At 40.4% G+C, this 7500-nt stretch overlaps 1 protein-coding gene across 5 annotated transcripts in view; it reads left to right on the plus strand.

Annotated features, from left to right (window-relative positions):
- LOC143020962 (sodium-coupled monocarboxylate transporter 1-like) overlaps positions 1-7500 on the plus strand; it is a 153090-nt gene that overhangs the window by 98281 nt on the left and 47309 nt on the right. Inside the window, exon 1 of one of the 5 annotated variants that reach the window (XM_076178000.1) lies at positions 7298-7500. This exon is cut by the window's right edge and continues 180 nt beyond it. The exons of the other annotated variants lie outside the window; for them this stretch is intronic. The gene's annotated coding sequence lies outside the window, so the exon portion shown is untranslated. Of the gene's footprint in view, positions 1-7297 lie in introns of those variants that run through there. 5 annotated transcript variants of the gene reach the window in all.

Consider the following 7500-nt stretch of genomic DNA (forward strand, 5'->3'; position numbering starts at 1 on the left):
AATCTAGATAATGATATCATCGCCTCTCCTGTACTTTAAGGAGAATGTCTCTCTTTACTGTTATTGATTTTATTATTGCTGTTATTATTGCTATTGTTAATACTATTATCATTATTGTTATTACTATTATTTTATTATTAAAATTATTATTATTATTAACATTATAGTTATTATTATTATTATCATCATCATCAAATTTTCATTATATCATCATTCTTCACAAAATTTCGTTGAGGTGTGTCATATTTGCTTTATCTTTTGTGACATTCCTTTCTGATTATTGTAGATTTGCGTTACGTATCCTGGGGAAAGGACCGGAGAATGAAGATTTCACTTTTTGCCCCCGAGACAGAGAGAGACTTTGGGGCGACAACCTCTTGTGTAAGGTCGGGAGGGAGGGAGGGAGGAGGGAGGGGTGGCATGGGATAGGAGTTTACGCAAGTGAATATCTCTCTCTCTCTCTGTCTGTCTGTCTGTGTGTGTGTGTGTGTGTGTGTGTGTGTGTGTGTGTGTGTGTGTGTGTGTGTGTGTGTGTGTGTGTGTGTGTGTGCCTTGAAATACACACACACACACACACACACACACACTCAGGCTACTTCGCATGCACACTCGCGCAGGCGCCTTGTACTTATCACTGGTTTAGTCCATATGCATGAATTTTCATTGTGTTTTTCAACAAAAGTTCTCTCTCCGACATTGGGCTCTCGTGTGCGTTTCAGTTTGCGTCAAATTCGAACGTTATGACGTCATGTCGCAGCTATAGCCGTCCGACCGAATCAGAATGTTACGACTGAGTTTCCACAGGCAGGATATATGCATTTTTTGCCTAACATGGAGGATGGTACTTTATTTTTTGCGTGTGCAGCAATTCAAGGACAGTCACACATGCATTTACGCACGCTCTCTCTCTCAACTGTCGTCGATTTTTATTCAAATATATGGCTACATCACAAACCAACCATTATTTCTTCTATGACAATTTTCTACGGCAGTTTCCTCAGTCTTTGTCAGCGGATTGCAAATCGCAAGATGTCAAGGAATTCATTATGTGAGCTTTACTTGGTATACTGACGATTATCCATTTCTGTGTATTGTTGACGCCTGCATATGGATGATCCAGCTGTACAGGGTAGATAAAGGTAGATAAATTTGTGGCCATTTTCTGTTGTGTGAAAACATAATATTTGGTAACAAAAACGTAGAAATTGTTAAGTAATTCGTTCCAAATAAAAAGAAAAAAATGATTAATTCATTCATATTTATTTAATTATTTATTTATTTATTTGTTTATTTATTTCATATATAATAAAATAAGGCAGCAAACTGTCGGACAAGTTTTTTCTTCGACTGTACAAGTTCCTCCCCGTGTCCGTGTGTCCGTACTCCTGCCGCTTATCCCAATCGTTGTCTTCGACTTTGCCCTCGACTTTGATTTTGCTTTTGTTAAACTTTGCCATGTTCTTGGGTAGTACTAAGGTTGGTGGCTATTTAGCCTTTTTTTTTTTTTTTTTTTTTTAATGTGTGTTTGTGTATGCGATTAGTATATGCTTTTAATTATTTTCATTTATCTGGGTATTTATTCATCTAAATTGCAGCTGAAATATAACCATTATCATTTTTGGCATTTCTAATGTTATGATGTTATTATAATTGTTGCTACAATTACCTCTATTATTATTATCATCATCATCATTATCATTGTCATTATTATTATTATTATTATTAATTATTGTCATTATTAGTATCATTATTGTTATTATTTTCATTAGTAGTAGTAGTAGTATCATTATCATTGTTGTCATTATTAATATTATCATTATTATCATTATCATTGTTATTATTATTATTATTATCATTATCATTATTATTGTTATTGTTTTTCGTACTATTATTATTTATAGCTCTTCTGTTTTCATTGCGCCCCCTTGCTAAAGCTAGAATGACGTGGCATTTCTCTAAGATGCTACGTAACTTAGTTTTATGAGTTTAGCGCATGCTCGTTAGGTAACTTGACTCTCTTATACATACAACACGCGCGGGCGTCAAAAAACGTTTTGATTGTCAAAATCATTTGACAAGAGTTAAGGTCCCCAACGTTTTGTCAATCGTTAATTTCAAAAACGTTTCGACAAACTTTAAGTTATCCCAACGTTTTGGCTAACTTTAGGGTTCCCATCATTAGGAAGACGTTAGCATTATCGACGTTTTGGCAGTCATTAAGGTTACCAACGTTTTGCCAAGGTTTAAGGTCAAAACGTTTTGGCAAAAGTTGTGGTCAAAACGTTTTGGCAACTTTAAGGTAACAAAGTTTTGACAAAATTTAATGTCAAAACGTTTTGTCAAACTTTAATGTCAAAACGTTTTGACAAAATAAAAGATCCCCAACGTTTGACAGACGTCAGCGTCGTCAACTTTTTGTGTGTATTCGCGTCGTGGCCTTGAACGTAGTACCGTGTACTGGACATCCACGTCGAGAGGAGTACTTTTTCGTCTTCTCCTTCCATTGTACGGTTCTCCAACAATGAAGCTGCTACCACCCCATCGCTGCGGGCCAGTTAAGACCACAAAAGAACCATTTGAGCTCACAAAGCAGCTCTCTTTCTCCCTCCCCCCCCCTCTCTCTCTCTCTCTCTCTCTCTCTCTCTCTCTCTCTCTCTCTCTCTCTCTCTCTCTCTCTCCTAGGCTTGGATTAATTACATTTAAACGTAAAAGTAACTAAGATTACCCAAGACTAGTAACTAGATTTGGACAAGTCGTCAGTGGTTATTGGATCAAGTTAGAACAGACCTAACCTTACTAGTTGAGTCAAACTAGCTTATATATATATATATATATATATATATATATATATATATATATATATATATATATATGTCACAACAAAGATACATGTATGTCGTAGCACATTTGTAAAATAATACTGATGACCCACTTTCGGAGAAGAATAAGCGAAGATATAGAGATCTGTATATTTCGATCACTTACTGTGATCCTCTTCAGCAGATATGAGTTACATTTTTTTTTCTAGTCCCTGCGGAGCTAGCCGATTTCAGGACTGTCTTTAATTGCTTCTATGGCCGTAATATCTTATTTATTTATTTATTAATTCAATTTTATATTTATTTATTTACCGGAGTGTGGAATTTTGTTATATTTGACCCGGCTGGAGGGGGTCATAGTAGGCCTCCCACGGGGGAAGAGCAGATTAGGCTGGCAGCAGCCAGGATTATTTGAGATTTTCCGGCGTCTGATGTGCTGTTTGCCCTCAATTGGTCTAGGGCGGTGGAGGGATCTCCGAAGAGATTTCTTAAATCTTTAAAATGGTCCCTCAACTGTCTGCAAACGAAAAGGCAGTGATTGAAAGAGACCTGTTCTCTGCCACAGGTACAGAGAAGATTTAGGAATTTGGTTCGCCAATGATTTACCCTTATTCTGGATATCATGGCTAACATATAAGGGGGTACAGAGGGGAAGGTCGGGGGTTTTCCTCCGTGACAAAGTAGAAAGTAGAGAACAATGTGTATTTATAATGAAACAGTGAGGTAGCAAGAAGGGACGGGGGCTCAGGTCACATGCCCGGCACATGCCCCCGTCCCTTCTTGCTACCTCACTGTTTCATTATAAATACACATTGTTCTCTACTTTGTAACTCATATCTGCTGAAGAGGATCACAGTAAGTGATCGAAATATACAGATTTCTATATCTTCGCTTATTCTTCTCCGAAAGTGGGATCATCAGTATTATATATATATGTATATATATATATATGGTTCTAGCGTTCAGGGTATGTGAAAAATGCAAATTCTAGGTAGTGGGCACCGAATGTCTGCCTGCGAGGCTCCATTCCTTATTAGATGCGGATTTTTTTTTTTTTTTTTTTTAGGAGGGGTAAGCTCATTCAGTAAAGAAAAATAATGGACGATATTTTTCCACCTTACAAGAGAGGTAGCCAAGTCCTACCCATTCCACTCCACCCCTTCCTCCCTCCCATCTTAGGTCCTCATGGATGGCGGGTCATCCCTGTATCCCGCCCACCGTCCTGGGTCAGAAGCAATGCAGCAAGACCCAGCACTGAAGACAACATTGACAAAAGTGAAGTCACAAAACGTTTAAAACGTTGCCACGCAAAGCATAAAGCATGCAGCATCATGTCGCGAAATCAGTGCTGACATTGAGTTATTTCTGTTTGAGATGGCGTGTGTGTGCGTGTGTGTGTGTGTGTGGTGTGTGTGTGTGAGAGAGAGAGAGAGAGAGAGAGAGAGAGAGAGAGAGAGAGAGAATGGGAACCCAATGCAGACCACGGGTGCCGAGCCTATGAACGTACAGCCTGGTTCAAAAGTTTGTCGGCATGTTTGTTATATCAGTCCCTATTTTTTCCAAACATCATGGACACTGAAATAAGAATGTTAAAAAAAAGAAAAAATAATAATATTTCGTATCAAGGACCAGAATACAGGAAACACCAACATTTTGAGCACAGCTGTACTATATGCATTCAGTCCCAAGTGTGTCACAATGCCACTCTAGAAGTGTGTGTGTGACTCACCATGGTCTTGAATCACGTGTTAGTCTCGTGATCGACGGCTATTTCCATCCCGGAAGAGAGCTAAGACCTCATATATGACCGATCTATGGTTAATGTTGTGACTTTACACGCACACACACACCCAACTCCCCGCCCATGAGGGTGGGAGTATCGACTCGCAGCACAGCGATACTGAAATCATTTCAGCCCTGGGAGGGATTCGAACCCGGACCGCCGTAGTGGCGGCCGGGAACTCTACTACTATGCCATCGTGTGTGTGTGTGTGTGTGTGTGTGTGTGTGTGTGTGTGTGTGTGTGTGTGTGTGTGTGTGTGTGTGTGTGTGTGTGTGTGTGTGTGCAATACCACCATGCAAGTATATGTTCATTATTTTAATCATGTGACAGTATGTTTATCTCATCAGTTCAATAAGCTGACCTTTGCATGATCGACCTTGAACCCTGTACTTCCTCTTCCCTCTACCTTTCTTGTAGCCCCCAACCTCCCACCCCCCACCCACGGCCTCCCTTGTTCGTCTTCCGTCCTCCTCCACCCGCCCAACCACCCCCTCCAAGGCTCTGTGTCCACTTCTTCCTGTCTCTCTTCACTCTGATCGTCATTGGTCCCCGTTTTCTTTAAAATGTTTTGTTGTAAATTTCTGGGAAAAAATGCATCGACATTGTCGTTACGCATTAACATTGAAGTAATTTAGAATTATCTATAATTGTTAATAAAAACGATGAGAATTTTATTTGCTGAAAATAAAGAAAAACATTTATTGTTGTTCCATTGTAATGAAATCGTATACGACAACTTCCTTCTCCGTCTTTGTTTACAAAGTTCCTGAATTATCGCAAAAAACAGGACTTGTTCCCCCAGCTGTACCTTCGTATCGTCCTTTCCTCTTCTTCTTCCTCTTCCTCCTCTTCTTATGCCTCTTTTTCCTCTTCATTGTCCTCTTCTTCACAGCGTTTACAAAGGAGAGGTTAGATATGGTGCCTGACTGCGATCCGATTTTCAGTAGGGATGAAGGAAGTAGACTAACATCAACATAGCAAGGTAGAAGTAGTGAAACAGATTGATGGACTTGAAGCTACAAAATTCCAGGTTCAGACGATTTTTTTCGAGAGTGCATAAAGAGTTTAAATTTGAAATCCACGACCAGTTAACGGAAATATTTATAAGTCGGTAGACACTGATTTTGTGCCTATTGCTTGGGGGCAGGCAAACATTGTTCCTGTTTTCAAAAAGGGAGATAAATCGTCTATGTGCAACTACAGGCCAATCAGTTTGACATCAGTTATAGGCAAAATGCAAAATGCTTGAATCAATAATAGCTAATTATAGAATAAAAAATCACATCGAGAGACAATTTGATTCGCGATTTACAGCATGGGTTTTCCAAGGGTAAGTCATGTGTAACTTATCTTCTATCTTTTTACATTAATGTCTACGAGGCGTCAGATAACAATGAAAAGTACGATATTATTCACCTTGGCTTCAGCAAAGCGTTCGACAAAGTACCCCACCATACATATATATACCAAAGGATTTTCCCCCCTAACACGAGAGGTAGCCAGTACCCCACCAGAGTCTACTAAATAAAATCAAAGCCCATGGCATAGGAGGAAAATTGTTTGAATGGAATAGAGCTTGGATCAGTGACAGAAAACAGTGGGTCACCATAAATGGTGTAAAGTCCATATGGGGACGTGTTTCTAGTGGAGTTCCTCAGGGGTGTGTGTTTACAAGACCTGTTGTGTTCTCTACCCCGTTAGGTTTCATTATTAGGACGGTTACGAATAAAGGTTGAGAGGTAATGATCAAACTATCTGACGTTAGTTAAACCCATCCTTGACTATGCGGTACAGTTTTGTTCTACGTCTTATAGACACTAGATCCTACAGAATCCACTAGAATCAGTACAGGAGAGAGTAACCGAAATGGTACATGGGCTCAGAAATTTACCTTTCGAGAACAGGCTTAGGCACCTTAGCTTACACTCTCTGGAAAGACGCAGAGTGCGGGGGTAATCTAATAGAGGTGTTCAGGTGGATCAAAGGCTTTAACAAGGGTGACGAAAACAAAGTCTTCACATGAAGACAAGGGGGCAGAACTCGCAGTAGTGGATTTAAATTGGATAAGGTTAGATTTAAGAAGGAAATATGCAAGAATTGGTTTACCAATAGAATGGTCAACGAATGGAATAGACTTAGTAACCATGATGTATTGAGCGCTGAAACTATCGGTTGTTTTAAGAAAAGATTAGATAACTTTATGGATGGAGATGACAGGTGGTAATGGACATGGAACTGCCTAGTGTATATCTTATGGTTTCTTGTAGTCTTCTTCATTCTTATGTTCAGCTTCTTCGTCTTCTTCTTCTTCGTCCTCTTTCCCATTTGACCTCTCATAGCTTATGTAAGTTCTCAACCGCATCATCCTTCCCACCCACCCCCACCCTTCCCCTTCCCCTCCCCCTCATCTGCATTTCCCATTTCCTCTCCCGTCCTTTTACCTCCTCGCGTCTGTCCAGTCCGCCCCCCCCCAACACACCTCTTTCCCTCTCCTCCTCCTCCCACCCCCCGTCTTCAAAAAAATATATATATACTTGATTTTTGTAACACTTCTCAAAGGATGGGGTGGGATGATTAGGAGGGGGTGGGAGAGCGGAAGAGGGAGGATGAGGATTGGGCGGGTTGAGGGGGGAGAGTCCGGGTCCTGGAAACAGTCTCACTTCCAGTCTTGCCAAGGGTGCACGATGCACTGATGCGCTGTTGCCAACTCCTCAAGTTTAACCAGATTGGGTTAGCCAACATTATCTTGCCCAGTTTTGGGCGATCTGGTCCTCCTCGTAGTACATTTGGCCAATTGGACATTTGCCCCTTTCCTGAGGACATCTTGCCCCTATTGGCAAGTGAGAGGTTTTGTCCCGCTGTGTGTTTATAAGACCTGCCCCGTTGGATACAAACGTA

Source organism: Oratosquilla oratoria, chromosome 41 (assembly GCF_046742065.1).
Source record: "Oratosquilla oratoria isolate Oo_2021 chromosome 41, ASM4674206v1, whole genome shotgun sequence".
Classification (NCBI taxonomy): Eukaryota; Metazoa; Arthropoda; class Malacostraca; order Stomatopoda; family Squillidae; genus Oratosquilla; species Oratosquilla oratoria.